Raw genomic sequence first — 15,255 nt, forward strand, 5'->3', positions numbered from 1 at the left:
CTTGGAAACAGTTCCTGGGCGCCTGCAGGGGCACCCCCATCATATTTAAGTAACCCCGTGTGGTGCTCATAGGAGTGCCCTCTTGGAGCTCACCCCCGGCTCTAAACTCAACTGCATGGCTTTGGTAAGCTACTGCCTGGTGTCAAAGCTGTAATCAAGGACAGAGGCGAAACACTCCCATTGCATGCGCCCATCTCTTAATATTTCCAACTCCTTATCCTAACAGTCATGGCAGATCTCCACAACCCCAACAAAACAATTTCCCACCCCTGAAAAATGTCCTAGCTCCCTCCCATTCCTCCTCCCCTCACTATCCCCCCCCTGAATTTCCTTCCCACAATTCCCACCCAGTAATTACCCACACTAATTACCAGCATGCAGGGCATGGGGAACAGCTGTTCCTCGTGTGCAGACACCTGAAGAAAAGAAGTGGCAGGGAACAGCCCCAGGCCACAACCCCATCAGCTGCTGGGGCAGCAGCATCCCTGTCAGTGGGGGATGTTGCTAGTGGTGGACAGGGACAGAGGGAGAAGGCACACGTTGGTGTAGCTTTGCATCTGCTCCTCTTCTGCTGATGTCCAGTCCTATCCTCTACAGCACTTTCCATTCTTCTGTCCTTCTTTCTTACCTGTATCCTTTCTTCAGTTCTGATTTCTTTCTCTCCTTTAGTTGTTTTACCTGTATCTGCTTCTCCCCTCTTCTGTTCATTTACTGCTCTGGTCAGCATCTAGTGTCTGCTCTGCAACTCTAGGTTGGACTTTGTTTTGGGATGGAGAAGGGTGTGCAGGGCATATATTTGTGCAAGAAAAGTCCTCTTGCTGTGTCCAACAGGTGATGAAAAGGAGCCCTTAGGAACCGGGACCAGAAAGGGAGCTTGTTTCTCCTAAGGCCACAGTGTAAGCTTGTGTAACTGGGAAGGATTCTGTTATGCATCTCCTGGAAGTGCCTTTGAATGAATAATTTTGTGGACTTGTTTCCAATTGTTGCTCAGAGGAACTGAGCCTTTTATCCTTGTGTCTTTGCAGGAAGACAGAAGGGAAGGAGCCTCTCTGGTGAAATGCTCAGGTGCCATTTCTTTTCAGGGAGGTGTGTTTTCCTTGTTGTTTTTTGTCATCTGTTCTTTGCTGTGCTGTGCTTTTTTTCTTTTTTTTTTTGTCTTTTTGTTTTTCTTTGTCTTTGCTTTTTTTTTTTTTAATTTTCATTTTTGTGTGTGGGTTTATTTATTTATTTACTTTATTCTGTGTTATTTTCTAGAATCCTTTGGGGTTCATTTGTTGTTGCTGTGTTTTCATCTATGCTTTGCTATTTTTCTTCTGATTTGCTGTATGAGAACTGTTGAGTTCTCAGCTGAGTGACTGGAAGGGGTGAAGCCTGGCTGCACCTCTCCTACAGAGCATTTCTGAGGGCTGACTGCCCCTGGGTGGGATTTTTTTCTGATGATTTCTCCTCTGTGCAGTTTGTTCTGTGCACTTCCAATCTCAGTGGTGGGTGAGCCATTCTTTCCTTGCCTTTCTAATATATTCCCATTGTGCCAGTATTTTTGTTGTTACAGGTGCTATGCATTTTCTTTTTTTTTTTTTTTTCTTCTGTTTTGTGTGGGTTTGATTTTTGTTTTTTTTTTTTTTCTTTGTTTGTTTGTTTTTTAATCTTTGATACCTTGGTCTTTGGCTTGCTTTTTTTCTTTATTGGTCCTTGTATTGCTTTTTTTTTTTTTTTTGTCTGGTTTTGTCTGGTTTTGGCTGGCTTTGGCTGGCTTTGGCTGGCTTTGGCTGGCTTTGGCTGGCTTTGGCTGGCTTTGGCTGGCTTTGGCTGGCTTTGGCTGGCTTTGGCTGGCTTTGGCTGGCTTTGGCTGGCTTTGGCTGGCTTTGGCTGTGTCATGTTAATTTGCAAGAGACTGTGAACACTCCTGGTTCAAAATGCAGTCTGCTTAATCAAATGGGTAAGAAATATATATGGGCTGCTGAGGCCAGGCTGGATTTGCATTTCTTTATCAACTGGGGTGTTGCTGCAGATGCCCTTATCTCTTGTTTTGTCTCTTTTGTGGTTGTTCAAGGATATTAGAACGTGCTGTGTCAGTGTTTGTGGCCATCCTCCTTTTACTTCACTGTCTTGCAGGTCAGCTCGTGCTACAAGTCGATGGTATCACTGTATGAATCGAGGTCAGTTTAGGAGCAGCTGCTGATGGAAGGAAGCAAGTCCAGGCTAATAAATGGAAGCATCTCCTGGTAAGGTGTCAGAGGTGGCTGTAATGATGTCTGTCATTGTAAAAACCAGAGGGCAGTCTGATCCGAGTGCTTGCTGACTGATGTTTAGGAGTATCTTGTTTTCCAGCTGTAATGAGAGGAAAGCTAAATATGATGAGCCATTACAGCTTGTGCTGAAGTTGTGAATGTGCCCCCAGATGTTTCCTTTAGTGGTAAATTATGTTCTGGCACTCTGGTAGTCCTATCTGTGGCATGATCTGGAGAACCGTGTCTGGGTGCAAGCCTTGTGTGCCTGTTTCCATGAACCTTGCTTTCCTTCTCTCTTCAGAGTAAGTGCAGGATGCTTCCTTGCTGTTGGTGGATTCATCCAGGAGGCTGTCAGAAGGCCAATTGCAGTATTCGTTACTCAGAGGGACAGGATGGGAATGGAATATCGTTGCCACTAGGCAAAAGTAAGTTTCTTATGTCATGAATGATATAATTTTGATTATTCTGAGCAGTTGCAGTGTGGTAGATGATGTCATGATACCATTTAGTTGGGAGCGCAGGGAAGAGTTGTGAGATGTGCAAAGGTAGTTTCTGTTTTGGCTGTGAAAATGGTGGAGTTTTTTTTGGGAGGGCAATGTCTAGGCATCCTGTAAGCAGGCCCCCTCTGAGAGATTGGGCTTGGCTTGCTGCTTTGCTGTGCCTTCCTGCCTGCTCCCTGTGCTTGCTGCATCTGATACCAGTGGTCATGGAACAGGCTCCCCGGGGCTGTGGACCTGGCCCTGAGCTGCTGCAGCGTAAAGGCTGTTTGTGTTTGGGTGGCCCTTCCTGGAGCATCGGGTTGGACTTGATGATCCTCGTGGTTCCCTTACAACTTGGGATATTCTGTGGTTCTATGATCATGGTGGTTTGCCTTGGAATTACCAGATGATTTTTTTCCCCCAATTTTTTTTATGGCATTTGAACTCATAGTTTCAGTTCTAAATGTGGGAGAGGAGTTAAATAAGGGTAGGGTGAGGTGCTTCTTTTTTTTTATATTCTTTTAGGTGACTGTGTGTTTTCTGCCAATGCTGTGGTAGTGCTGTAGCCGGGGATGTTCCTAGTGCTCATGAAAAGGCTCTGCTGGCAGCACAGAATTTGACTGTTTGACTGCCTGCTGGATTAATTTCTGTAGATTGAACAAACCATCTCATAAAGCATACAATCGGTTTATTTTTTGAAAGGCTGCCAGCTTTTGAGGTCGCTGAGAAGTCTTGGTTTATCAGTCACTAGCAGCTTGCTGAAGCTTGAAGTAGTTGAATCGTCCCGTACAGAGCTGTTAAGTAAAACCTTATAATTACTTTGGCGTTGGAGCTCTGAGCTAGGCTGTACCGCTGGTGTGTGTGCCTGTGCTGCAGATGGCATCCTTCCTCATCCTTCTCCTCCCAGCTGTGCTCCTCATTGGCAGAAGGTATCACCATCAGCTTTCTACCTCACACAGCAGTTGTTATCTGAGCAGAGCCTTGGTCGCTTCCCAGCTTCTCTGTGGCACCCCCCTAGGCTGTTAGTTCTCTCCTTTTCTGTTGGTGTTCTGTGCAGTCTTCAGTTTGCCCCTAGATGCCAGGCCACTTGAAAAGAGTTTTCAAATTATATCCATCCTGATTTCTTTGTGTTGTCTTTTTTCTTTTTTTTAAACAAAAAAACAAACAAACGAAAAACAGAAAAAAAGGAGGAACACTCTGGAATCTTCTGTATGAATCACCATTTCAGACTTGCCCAATATTGCTCTCCAGGCTGTTGTTCTCTAATGTGTTTAGTTCAAGATCAGTCCCTGTCCTTTGTCCTCCCGGCTTTTCTGTCCTGTATGGATTTAGCTGTGTTTCTCTTCAGCCTGCTTTCCTTCCAGTGCTGACAGTTGTGAGGAACTCGTAGTTGTGTCAAGGAGAATGAATGCCGCAGCACACATTCCTTCTTGATGTGTAGCAGGTGCTGGTGATAGCAGAGCCCCTGTTCTCTGTGAGCAACTTGTGCTTAGCCTGCATTCTCTGAGCTCTGATCTGCTAAGCTTGTGAGAAGATGAAACAGAGCTTCCAGCTACTTCTCTGGGATTGTGGTTTGCACTGCTTTGACTTTAGTCCTGCTGGCCAGTGATGGACAAGGCAGAGGTGTTGGGATACTGAGAAAAGTGTTTGTGTTTGGAACTGTGGATTTTATTTTATTTCTTAGCAATCACTGGGGACCGCTGAAGTTTAGCAAAGGAGCCTTAGTGGTGTGGTTGCCTCAGGTGTACCTGATCTCATGATGGTATGTGGCCTTTTAGCAGAGTTCAGGCTCTGACCCCTCAAAACAGTGACTAGAACGAGCTGCAGGTGATAGCAAGGCTAATCCAGTAAGGTTTGCATGAAGCTGTCACAGAAGAGTTACCTGTCCTTATGAGCATGGCTGGTGTGTGGTGTATATTACTGAGACCTTGTGTTTGATGAAGTAGATGCCGCTAGGTCGGGACATTAAGGCTTTGGATGTGACAAGTTGGAATCCTATTCTGAGCCCAAATTCAGCAAACAGTTACTGCTAAACAGGGGCCTCAGGCATATGTTTTAAGTTTCTCTGTTTCCTGTAGAACTTAAACACGTGTGTATAGCTTTGCAGAGTTTATATGGCCCACGAGCCATGTTTTTCATAGGGAGAAAGGTGTGCTTGAGTATCTTGTGTTCTCTTTGTCTGGGACGTGGTAAAAACCAGTCCTGGATGTTTGGTGAGGGAGCAGCGCTGAGAGAGGCGAGCCAAGTGGTGGTAGAAGTCCTGAGTCACTGGGTTTCTGTGCCTCTGTGTGGAGCTTTGTGCTTAAGAAAGATCCAGATTAGCTTTGGGTAAGCCTCTGAGCTTCTGGATGCTTCTCATAACCAGTTCAAACCTGTCAAAAGCTTGAGGATATTGTACTGCTGATACAATGAGTCTTTGTTATCAGCTGAAGAAGTAGTCATTGGAATGCAGAGCGTAAGTGCTAGCTGCAGTAGATGATAGTATAGCTTGAGAAAGGCTGCCCCTGGGAGCTCTGGTAGTTTAGATCTTAGTAGCATCTGGTATTCTAAAGCGTGACTACTTCAGCTGATGTACTTCTCTTTGTATTGTTGGCTCTTCATAGTTGGTGGGTAATTTCAGCATCCAGCCCAGCAAAGACTACTGGTTGGCGGACAGGCTTCTGTACTTCTCCTTGGAAGGCAGGAGGATGCAGAGAGTAACATTTTGCTGAAGGCAGAGTGATTTTAGAAACCGCAGAAGGTCAACTTCAATAGGGATCATAGTGTCATAGAATTGCTCAGGTTGGAAAAGACCACCTTTAGGTGGTCAAGTCCAACCATAACCTAACCAAACTTACCCTAAATCCGGCAACCTGCTGCCCAATCACGTCCCTGAGCACCACATTCAAATGGTTCTTAAACACATTCAGGGACGGTGACTCAACCACCTGCTTGGTTCTTCCTTAGAGGAGAAAGCTGTCAGAGATGTCACTGCAGGAGCTGGTACGGAAACTGGACAGAGGTGTGTCCTTGGCTTTCGAGAAGTTCCAGGACCTAAGAATCCTCCTGGAGAAAGTGATTGTGGGGAAGCCAGAGACACTGCAAGTTCCATCACAGCTCCCACAAGAACTGTGGTGTTAAATCTCATAGAATCATAGAATTGCTCAGCTTGGAGAAGGCATTAAGGATCATCAGGTCCAACCACAACCTAACCAGACTAGCCTAACTCTAACAGCCCTCCACTCAGTTTTGTCACTGAGCACCGCATCAGAATGATTTTTACACACATTCAGGGATGGTGACTCAACCACCTCCCTGGGGAGCCTATTCCAGTGCTTAGCAAGCCCTTCTGTCAAGAAGTTTTTCCTGATATCCAACCTAAACTTCCCCTGGCGCAGCTCAAAGCCATTACTCCTCATCCTGTCACCAGTGAGAAGAGACCAGCCCCGCTCTTGCTGTAAGCACCTTTCAGGTATCTGGAGAGAGCAATAAGGTCTCCCCTCAGCCTCCTTTTTCCCAAGCTGAACAGCCCCAGTTCCTTCAGTCGCTCCCTGCAGAACATATTCTCCAGTCCTTTCCCCAGCTTTGCTGCCCTTCTTTAAACCTGCTTCTGCACCTTGACGTCCTTTGTGAATTGGGGTGCCCAAAACTGAACACAGTACTTGAGGTGAGGCCTCGCCAGGGTCAAGTGCAGGGGCAGGATGACTTCCCTAGTCCTGCTCCCCACTCCATTCCTGACCCAAGCTACGGTGCCGTTGGCCTTCTTGGCCACCTGGGCGTGCTGCTGGCTCATATCCAGCTGACTGTCCATCAGTACACCAAGGTCCCTTTCCATCAAGCAGCTTTCCAGCCTCTCCTCCCCAAGCCTGCAGGGTTGCTTGGGTTTGTTGTGACCAAAATGCAGGACCCAGCACTTGTCCCTATTGAAACTCATCCAGTTTGTCCTGGCCCATTGATCCAGTCTATCCAGGTCCCTGTGTAGCACCTCTCTCCCATCAGGCAGCTCGACCATCCTTCTGAACTTGGTGTTGTCTGCAAACTTACTGAGGGTGTGCTCCATCTCCTCGTCAAGATTGTTAATAAAGGTGTTGAATGGAAGCATCCCCAGTACCGAGCGCAGGGGGACATTGGAGTGACTGGCTGCCAACTGGATTTAACTCCATTGACTGCAACTCGTTGGCCCCGTTTTCCAGCCAGTGTTTCACCCAGTGCAGCATACGCCCATCTAAACTGTGGGCAGCCAGCTTCTCCATGAAGATGTTGTGGGGTACAGCGTCAGAGGCTTTACCACATTAACAGCCTTATCCTCATCTGCTAAGTGGGTCACCTTGTCATAGAATGGAATTACCATTCATAAACCCATGCTGACTGGACCTGATCCCCTGGTTGATCTTTAATTGGTCCACGATGGCTCCCGAGATGATCCATTCCATAACCTTTGCTGTCGCTGAGGTGAGACTGATAGGGCAGGGCCTGCTGGGTTCCTCGTCCCTACCTAGCAGCACAGGGGATTTTATTTCCAGGGAGTAACAAATCTTGCTATTAAAGACTGAGGCAAAGAAGGCATTAAGTAGCTCAGCCTTATCCTGATCCTTAGTCACCAAGTTGCTCTTGGTGTCCAATGAGGAATGGATTCTCCCTAGCCCTCCTCTTCCTGTTGTTGTATTAATAGAAATATCTATTGTTGTTTACCTTAGTGGCCAAGTTCGGTTCTAGCTGGGCTTTGGCTTTCCCAATGTTGTCCCTGCACAGCCTTGCTACATACCTGTTATCATCGTAAGTAGCTTGCCCACTCTTGCAGAGACCGTACATTTCCTTTTGCTCTTGAGTTCCAGTCAGAGGTTTCCGTTCAGCCAGTCCAGCCTCCTTGCTTGTTGTCTTCTATGTCTTGGGGATGGTCAGCTCCTGCTCCTTTTAAATTACTTGCTTAAAGTATTGCTAGCCTTCCTGGGTTCCCACGCCCTCCAAAGCTACCTCCCGAGGAACCCTATCAGCCATGGTCCTAGAAAGGATAAAGTTTGCCCTCTGGAAGTCCGAAGTAGCAGTTCTGCTGACTCCCCTCTGTGGTTTATCGAGGACTGAGAAATCTGGCATCTCACCATCACTATATGCCAGACGGCCTCCAACCTTTCCATCTCTTACAAGACCTTTTCTGTTAACAAACAGCAGGAGTTTGCTTCCCCTTGTTGGCTCCTTCACCATCTGTGTCAGGAAGTTCTCTCCCACACACTCTAGGGACCTCCGGGACTGTTCCCTATCTGCTGCATTAGGAATCCAGCAGATGTGTGGGACGTGGAAATCCCCCACATGAACAAGGGGAAGAGACCTTGAGACCTCATCCAACCACCTATAAAGTGTCTTGTCCGCATCTTCATGCGGTTGGGTGGCCTGTAGCACGCTCCAGTGGTAATGTCAGTTTTACTGGCCTTTGCTTTTATTTTGACCCATAAGCTCTCACCCCTATCATTGCCATCACTGATTTCCATACATTCACATTCTTTCCTAACATAGAGGGCTACATCCCTGCCTTGCCTGCCTTGCTTGTCTCTTTTGAAAAGCTTTAGAAAAAGAAGTGGGAAGCTGAATTGATACTTGGGAAAATGAGAAATGTTTACAATAGTTTTTGCAGAAGAAGCCCTCAGTAGGCAGTCATTCTGTTCCACTTTTGGCTAGGCACCAGTTGCTTGTCTTCCAGAATGTCTGCATATGGATGAATCACAGCACGATCCTGGGAATTTTTAAGCAAGGTAGAAAGGAGGACCTGGGCAACTTCAGGCTGGCGAGCCTCAGCTTTGTGCCTGGGAAAATCATGGAGCAGATCCTCCTAGAAGTGATGTTAAGGCACACACAAGACAGAGACCCAAGAGAGCCAGCATAGTTTGACCAAGGGCAGATCTTGCCTGATCAATTTGGTGGTCTTGTATGATGGAGTGATGGCTTGTGTCGTTGGGGGAAGGGCGATGGATGTCATCTACCTGGACTTCTGCAGAGACTTTGACATGGTCCCTCACCACATCCTTCTCTCTAGACTGGGGAGGTGTGGATTTTGTGACTGTTCAGTGGATTAGGAATTGGCTGGCTGGACACAGCCAAAGGGTTGTGATCGATGGTTCTGTGTCAGGGTGGAGGCTGATCACAAGTGGTGTCCCTCAGAGTTTGGTCTTGGGACCGATGCTCTTCAGCATCAGTGACACAGATGATGGCATCGAGTGCGCCCTCAGCAGGTTTGCAGACGATACAAACTGAGCAGCGCAGTTGATACATTGGAGGGAAGGGAAGCCATCCAGAGGGACATGGGCAGGCTGGAGAGGTTATGGGTGTCCCATCCCTGGAGGCATTCATGGCCAAGCTACCCATGTTTGACTTCTTTGTTTATCAGTGGGGCAAGAGGAAAATCCTCTTTCTTATTCTTTTTTCTTTTTTTTTTTTTTCTGTAAAACTGCAAAAGCACTCGGAGGAAGTTGGATGGCATCAAGGGCACGTGTTTTGGATTCTGCTTAGGTGGAGATAACTGTAAGGAAGGGAAAGAGCACTTGTGGGGCAGGGGGGGTTGCTTAACAACCTACAGTGAAGTACAGAGCACTTTTCATGTAGTGTTCAATCACTGTTTTCTGAAAGGCAGTACAGTTCTGAGCTAAGCAACAATTAAGCCAGTGATTTTCAACATCAGTTTCTGATGATAGTGGCTACCTGTGTTCAGAGGGCACACTTAATTCACTGTGCCTGTGGAAATTCTGATGAGCAATTAGCAAAAATACCCTTGTTGTTAGAGAGAAACAAGAACGCTGTCCTCCAAAAAGTAATCAGTGCCATTTCAGTAAGTGACACCTCTTCATTGTACAGGAGGAAAAAAAAAAAGCAACAAAACAAAGCCTACAGGTGAGCCTAGCATATTAGTAAAATCAGAACAAAATGTTAGGAAAGACAAGACTGTGCTTGAGTATTCCCAGTAATTAGTGCCTGAATTCCAGAATGGGTTTCTGAACCTTTCTTTCATCCTCCAGGTCCTATGAAGGACGGTGCCTTCATTGTAATCTCCATCAGAAATGCCTCCTTTCTCAGTGAAAATCCAGCCACTGGATTAAGGGCAAAAATGATGTGCAGAGTAGAAGTTGTTACTTTTTCTCTCTGAATACAGCCTGCTTCAACACACTTTAAATCAGAATACCTTTAAAACCGATGCAAAGAGAAGCATGTTTGGTTGTTTTGTGTTGTTTTGTTTTAAATAGCTTTGAACAGCCAGATCAAGTAGCTAAGAAGCCACGTTCCAGCTTTTCTGTACTAAAGGAGTCACGGTGAGTGTTTTCTCTAACAGTTGTAGCGTTGGGGCACACGCTTCTCTTTTTGTCATCGACTGAGTATTGTTCTCTCTCCTTATTAATATCTTGCAGTGTAGTACGTTTCATGTGTATCATCATCATCATAGTATCATAGTATTGTGCGAGTTGGAAGGGACCTTAGAGATCATCGAGTCCAACTCCCGGGATTCGAGCCCTCTGTGTAGCAGAGCGGCACTTCTACCCCCTGCTCCACAGGGGGGGATTCGAACCCGGGCCCCCTGGTGTTGCAAACGGGAATTCTACCGCTGCGCCACCGGAGGCACACAATGAAAGCTGGTGTCCAGAAGATCACTGGGGCCAGATCCCAATGTTGCTGCACTCATCAGTAACACGTGTCCAAGCCCTGATGTATCTGAAGCTGATCCGGAGGGAATGCGAGCCAGAATCAGCTGACGCAGTGCCAGCAAGCTTTCAGTCAAGGCCTTAAGGAAGGATGAAGATGCAGGCTGGGAACATCACCCGATTTGACCACGTGTAACTTGATGCTAGAAATACACCAAGTCCTTGCTCCCTGCATAGCAAGAGATTCCTCCATTCTCCTCCCAAGGCTGCCAAAGTAACTTCTGTGTGATGAGTGCTGAGATCAAACTTTGTGTCGCTCCTTGCAAGTTCTGTGGTAGCGAGATACTGTGTTACCCACTCACAGGTATCGTGCCTTTGGTAACAGGGCGTAACACAATGAATCCTGTACCAGCGCCGCTGTGATAGGCCAACAAGGGACCCTGATGCCAGGGTGAAGGCTGATGTTGCAGATGCCTTCCTGTCACTGGAATACATGGAGTTTACAGAGCCTTGGACGTGGGGCTGTGCTGCTTTATTTATCTTTGTTGTTTCCTTCTGGTTACAGGGAAGCGTCTGTCCCTTCTGCCGCTGTGAAGTTGCTGCGGGGAATGAAACCATCTGCAGCTGTGGAAGGGCGGTCACTGCATGAGGAGGGGCTGCGCATTCAGACATATGGAATTTGATGTGAGTGTTTGCCTAAAGATGTGTTCTCAAACTCAGTCCCCCAAACCAATGAAGGAGGCTACATGTGCTTTTACAGGCTAGGTTCATTGACTTTAAAATGATACTGGTGTTGATGACTAGGAGGGGGGCTGGGCAGTTGTACAGGGAAGACGATTGAATGCTGCCAGAGATCTGTGTTTATCAGCCAGGAAACAGTGGGCATTGGGCTCCCGTGAGCTGGGCTTGATACTGATCTACCGGGACTCTTCTCTCCTGGATATCTTCAGAGAACATTGTTCTAGCTGCTTGTAGTTTTCAAGCGCGGGGAAAGAAATGGTGGTAAAGAACTAAGAACCTTCCAGATAGTTTTGGATAGGGCGGTGGATGTAGCCTACCATGATTTCAGCAAGGCATTTGATAGTGTCCCCCATGACATCCTTATAACAAAGCTGAGGGAGTGTGGGATAGATGAGTGGACAGTGAGGTGGGTTGAGAACTGGCTGACTGTCAGCGCACAGAGGGTCGTTGTTGGCAGTGCAGAGTCCGGTTGGAGACCTGTAACTAGCAGTGTCCCCCAGGGGTCGATGCTGGGTCCGGTCTTGTTCAACGTCTTCATCGATGACCTTGACGAGGGGACAGTGGCCGCCCTCAGCAAGTTTGCTGATGATACGAAGTTGGGAGGATTGGCTGACACGCCTGAAGGCTGTGCTGCCATTCAGCGAGACCTGGCCAGGCTGGAGAGCTGGGCAGTAAGAAACTGGATGAGGGTCAACAAAAGCAAGTGTAGAGTCTTGCACCTAGGGAGAAATAATTGCATACACTAGTACAGGTTGGGGGATGACCTGCTGGAGGGGAGCTCTGCAGAGAGGGACCTGGGTGTCCTAGTGGACAACAGGTTGGCCATGCCATCAGTGTACCCTCATGGCCAAAAAGGCCAATGGCATTCCATGGTGCATTAGAAAAAGCATGGCCAGCAGGTCAAGGGAGGTGATCCTCCCGTTCTACTTTGCCCTGGTAAGGACTCATCTGGAGTACTGTGTTCAGTTGTGGGTTCCTCTGAACAAGAAGTACAGGAATCTCTTGGAAAGAGTCCAGCAGTTCTTCCTTCCTTCCTTCCTTCCTTCCTTCCTTCCTTCCTTCCTTCCTTCCTTCCTTCCTTCCTTCCTTCCTTCCTTCCTTCCTTCCTTCCTTCCTTCCTTCCTTCCTTCCTTCCTTCCTTCCTGCCTGCCTGCCTGCCTGCCTGCCTGCCTGCCTTCCTGCCTTCCTGCCTTCCTGCCTTCCTGCCTGCCTGCCTGCCTGCCTTCCTTCCTGCCTGCCTGCCTGCCTGCCTGCCTTTCCTTCCTGCCTTCCTTCCTTCCTTCCTTCCTTCCTTGCCTTTCCTTTCTTTCTTTCTTTCTTCCTTTCTTTCTTTCTTTCTTTCTTTCCTTTCTTTCTTTCTTTCTTTCTTTCTTTCTTTCTTTCTTTCTTTCTTTCTTTCTTTCTTTCTTTCTTTCTTTCTTTCTTTCTTTCTTTCTTTCTTTCTTTCTTTCTTTCTTTCTTTCTTTCTTTCTTTCTTTCTTTCTTTCTTTCTTTCTTTCTTTCTTTCTTTCTTTCTTTCTTTCTTTCTTTGTCTTTCTTTCTTTCTGTCTTTCTTTCTTTCTGTCTTTCTGTCTTTCTGTCTTTCTGTCTTTCTGTCTTTCTGTCTTTCTGTCTTTCTGTCTTTCTGTCTTTCTGTCTTTCTGTCTTTCTTTCTGTCTTTCTTTCTTTCTGTCTGTCTTTCTTTCTGTCTGTCTTTCTGTCTGTCTTTCTGTCTGTCTTTCTGTCTGTCTTTCTGTCTGTCTTTCTGTCTTTCTGTCTTTCTTTCTGTCCTTCTTTCTGTCCTTCTTTCTGTCCTTCTTTCTGTCTTTCTTTCTTTCCAGAGCTCATCATTGGGGAGCATTTTTATCTGATTCAGACTCTTTGCTTTGCCGTGATATTGTATTCAGGTGATTTGCTTTACTCTTGCATTTCTAGACCTTGTTTTGCTTTGTTTTCTTTTCCCTGTTTGTTTGTTATTTCCCCCCGTTAGCTTTTCTGTAGTGCCCCTTTTGCTTTGCCTTCCATGGTCTTTGTTTCACTTTTGTCGGTTCTTTGTTTTTCCTGTTCCTTTCTTTGCATTCTTCCTTACTGAGAGCATTCTTTTCCTTTTGAGACAATGTATTTTCTCTTTGTTTTGTGTTTCTCCTTTCCTTTTCACTCTTCCTTGCCTAGCTTTACCTTCCTTGTCCCTTCCTTCCTTGTCCCCTAGCCTGTGCCTTTCCTCTTACTTTCCCTTCACTTACCTGATGTTCTCTCACCCTCGATTGTTCTGTTTTGTGTATTCGTTTCTGACTTCTTAAACTCCAGCCTCCTGTTTTGGCTTTCCTGCTCTGCTTGATGCATTTGCTGTCTTATTCTCATTTCCCAGGTGGGTCCACGCCTCCTGAGCAAGGCTGCCTGTTCCCTTGTGGTGGTCTTGCAGCTTTTCCTCTGATGGCAGGCTAGATTGATGCCCGGTAGCTACCCTGACCTCCTCCTTGGCATGACTGCAGGTGCTCTGCCTTCCTCCAGAGAGATGTTTTGTTCTAATTGTCATCCGCAGACCCATTTTGGGCTGCTGACCCTGATGTAGCATCTCTGGTGGGCTTAGCAGCGTGCCCTGTAGCTACCCTTTCCTCCTGCCAGGCATGGATGCTGAGCTTTTGGGGTCCTCCAGACTCAGTTGTCATCTCTGCATTCTTTTCATCTGTGCATTTCCGTGCTGCGTTTCCCCTTGGGTGCGTTTCCCCTTGGGTGCGTTTCCCCTTGAGTGCGTTTCCCCTTGAGTGCTTTTCCCCTTGAGAGCTTTTCCCCTTGAGAGCTTTTCCCCTTGAGAGCTTTTCCCCTTTTGGTGCATTTCCCCTTTAGTGCTTTTTCTTAGTGCTCTTTTTCTCCTTCATTTTTTTTCCTCCGTGTCTCTTGTTAGTGCTCTTCCGTGCTGCTCTTCCGTGCTGCTCTTCCGTGCTGTTCTTCATTAGTAGTTTTCTGTAGTGGTTTTTTACCTATATTCTTTCCTCTGGTGGCTGGCTAGGTCTGTGCATGGTCGCTACCCTTACCTCCTTCTTGGCATGACTGCAGATGCAGTCTTTTCCTTTGCTTTTTTACGCTGTTGTTTCTGCTGTATGGCTTGATGATTGATTTCTTTGTTGCTTTTCCTTACTATTTATTCTAATTGTGACAAAACCAGGCAAAGTCTAGTGCGATACATAAAGGGATAGCTTTATTCAATTAAGCTAGGTGGTCAAGTGAGCAAAACAGAGCTGGGCGCCATGGGGAGTCTACACTCCGCCAAGGTCACAATTTGAGCAAAGGATCAGTTCTGCATTTATACAACTCTTATCTCCTGAATGAATTCCAGTCATTCTAGCGGATGTGCAGGTTGTTGCGGGAGATGCGCTTTCTTTTCTCATGATGGTTGTGAGGGTGAAAGTCAGCAGTCTTTTCCATTATTCTTTGGTTATTTTCTAGCAGCTTAAGTATCCTGGCAATGTGTAGTTTGCAATGCCTGCAGCTACTTAGTTTCCATCGTTTGCAACACAATTTACATTTTACAACACTGTTTCCATTCCAGGACGTCTGAGAAAGCAACATTGAGTTTCGAATTGGCTAACAAACTAAACCCTTACCTACCACAGCTTGTTCTGTGTTACGATGAATTGTTGCATTTTCTTTCAGATTTGTTAATGTTGTTCTTCTTTGTTTGCAACTGAGTGCGTCCCTAGCCTGTGTGTTTTTACTTTCTGTCCTTTGCTTCATTATTATTTCCTCTAATGGCTGCTGAAATCCAGCAGACCCATTCTTGGCTATTGACCATGATGTAGCATCTGTGGTGGAGGTAGCAGCATGCCCTGTAGCTACACTTTCCTCCTCCCAGGCATTTTCCATAGTGTTTTTGCTTAGGGTTTTTGCTCAATGTTTTTGCTTAGGGTTTTTGCTTAGGGTTTTTTATAATGGTTTTCTTTGATTCCATGTGTGTGTCTCCTGCCAGTGTGTGTCTGCTGCCAGTGTGTGTCTGCTGCCAGTGTGTGTCTGCTGCCAGTCTGTGTCTGCTGCCAGTCTGTGTCTGCTGCCAGTGTGTGCCTCCTGCCAGCGTGTTATTTCATTCTGTGTTTTAATAGTAATCCATTTACTCTAATGGCTACTGAAATCCATGCCTGGTAGCTACCCTTTCCTCCTCCTTGGCATTACTGCAGATGCTTTGCATTCCTCCCAAGAGATGTCTTGTTGTAATTGTCATCCACAGAC

The 15,255-nt window shown here is 46.6% G+C and overlaps 1 long non-coding RNA gene across 2 annotated transcripts; it reads left to right on the forward strand.

Moving 5' to 3' along the window:
• The first annotated feature begins 387 nt into the window (after positions 1 to 387).
• Positions 388 to 2,635, forward strand: LOC140248834 (uncharacterized). 2 transcript variants are annotated; one of them, XR_011902893.1, is made up of 5 exons: positions 388 to 487; positions 832 to 896; positions 1,026 to 1,086; positions 2,116 to 2,225; positions 2,533 to 2,635. It is a non-coding gene; the product is annotated as an uncharacterized lncRNA (long non-coding RNA). The 2 variants fall into 2 exon arrangements; XR_011902894.1 differs by having other exon boundaries at positions 477 to 539.
• Positions 2,636 to 15,255: the final 12,620 nt, after the last annotated feature.

The sequence above is a fragment of the Excalfactoria chinensis genome, chromosome 2 (genome assembly GCF_039878825.1).
Source record: "Excalfactoria chinensis isolate bCotChi1 chromosome 2, bCotChi1.hap2, whole genome shotgun sequence".
NCBI lineage: Eukaryota > Metazoa > Chordata > Aves > Galliformes > Phasianidae > Excalfactoria > Excalfactoria chinensis.